Source organism: Halyomorpha halys, unplaced genomic scaffold (assembly GCF_000696795.3).
Source record: "Halyomorpha halys isolate HHAL.00 unplaced genomic scaffold, Hhal_1.1 Scaffold1209.1, whole genome shotgun sequence".
Classification (NCBI taxonomy): Eukaryota; Metazoa; Arthropoda; class Insecta; order Hemiptera; family Pentatomidae; genus Halyomorpha; species Halyomorpha halys.
This window is the reverse complement of record NW_027112142.1, coordinates 243,969-245,949: the sequence shown is the minus strand read 5'-3', so window position 1 is coordinate 245,949 and position 1,981 is coordinate 243,969. Positions and strand designations below refer to the sequence as shown.

Genomic DNA, 1,981 nt, shown 5'->3' with positions numbered 1-1,981 from the left:
ATATATATATGTTTCCATACATATATACCATACAGTATCACTGCTCTTACTAATATCTTATTTTTGCATTGGAGAACAACATTTTATTGTTGTAGACGTTTCAGGTGGCTCAGTTCAGCCTCTCTAGTTTGGCTATTCTTTCTTCTATGAATACCCTATCCCAACCTTTGCTACAGACTATCTCTCCTATGTATAAATACATGGTTATTATAATAGTTTATTTATTTTTTTTAAAGAATTGATTATAAAGGGAAGAGGGGTGTAGTCTCGTGGAAATGACAATTCTAACAAAATATTTAACAATTTTCAATGATAACGTTGGATTATTTTAAAAATAGTTGTAATGACCATAATAAAGATAGATAATTATAAAATGTATAACAGACTACTGCAGCAACCTGACTTTCTGTCTTCTTGATGAGGTTGAATTTCCCAAGTTATTAGTTACTACTCCTTTAACTTTAAATAATTATTGGGAGTGGAATTTTATGAAGTCATCTATTGATTCTATTTGTAGTTCCTTATTCAATTGGCTATTTCTTCAAGAGGTATCTACTACGATTCTTAGGACCTTATTTTGGAATGGCGGTATTTTTTTTTTTTTTTTACATTGTACAGGTCTTTAGACTTTTATAATGGTGTTAACAGCACCAATTTTTTTTCATTTTTTTTACAAATAGGCAATCATCTCGATTTTTATGGGAACATCTATCTAGTTTTATGTTTTTAAGGGAAAATAAGGGAATTGCCAGTGATATTTATTTTTATATTTGTATTTTTTTATCCTCTTACACCCAATATAATGAAAAGTTTAGATTCTGAGGATTTTTTTAACTCCTTTCATAAAGCACTGCATACAGTGAAAATCTGTTGGAATGTAAATAAAAATATAAATTAAATTATTGAAGTAAAACAGAACTGTATTAAAAAAAAAATTCTTTTTTTTTTTTTTATACAGTAAATTTCAAAACAGATACGAGAAATTTAAATCAACATTATGCAGAGATATTAAGTAAGATTAATTTATAAATAATGTAGGATAAATTGTATATGGATAATTATAGTTGGCCTTGATAGGAATTTTGCTAATGTAATAAAGAGAAAAATTGACAATAATGTAGTTATGATAAAAAATTTTTTAAATGCTTGAACTGAGTAGAGGAAGGTTATAAGCAAGGTTGTGATAAAAGTGTATTAATAGTGTGTGCAGAGAAATAATTTTGACTATGGTTTTTAATGGATAATTGACTTATTAGGTAATTAAACATATGTGGGATATATTTATTAACAAAAAATAATTTTTACCTAATGTTTTAAATGTTTTCATAGATATAAATGTTTTGACCTGGGCAGAATAGCCTGAATGAAGTTTTAGAGTGTTAAATTATATGTTTTCATAGTGATATTGAGGTAAGGTAAATTATAAATAGTAATATTAAGTATTTAAATTGGTTGTAGGATCATACATATAATAGAAACTTTTTGTAGTAGATTGTCCCTGAAGATGGCCGAATTGGCCGAAACGTTGGACGTGTAAAAGAAATAAAGGTTTTGAGACTATAATTGGATAGTGTTTTGAATTATTTATTAAAAAAATTCTTTTTTTTAATCAAATTTCTTTTGTGTCCGGTTTTTATTTCTTATCAAACTCCACGTTTTAGCTCTTCCGTTCAATTTACCCCATCAGAAGAGCAAGATACTATAATTGAGCTGTTTGGAGTGTCTACCGAAGTGGTTTTCTGGAGTCAGTAAAGGAACCTCGCATTAAATAGTCGATTACAACATATGGGTTCTTCATCTCTCCAGTTCATAGCGCTAGTATAGCGTTGTGCTGTGAATAGGCCACGAACAAGTGTACTATAACACACTACTGCATGTAATCACATATCAACAGAGGTACGATATGACGATAACCGTAAAAGTATAAATAATTTTAATTTTATTTAATGTTTATATTTTTATGACAAAATGATCCGCCTGA

The 1,981-nt window shown here is 28.2% G+C and overlaps 1 long non-coding RNA gene across 1 annotated transcript; it reads left to right on the top strand.

The window, feature by feature from the left end:
* Window positions 1–1,171: 1,171 nt before the first annotated feature.
* LOC136796433 (uncharacterized) lies at window positions 1,172–1,566 on the top strand. Its single transcript, XR_010844142.1, has 2 exons — window positions 1,172–1,256; window positions 1,330–1,566. It is a non-coding gene; the product is annotated as an uncharacterized lncRNA (long non-coding RNA).
* Window positions 1,567–1,981: the final 415 nt, after the last annotated feature.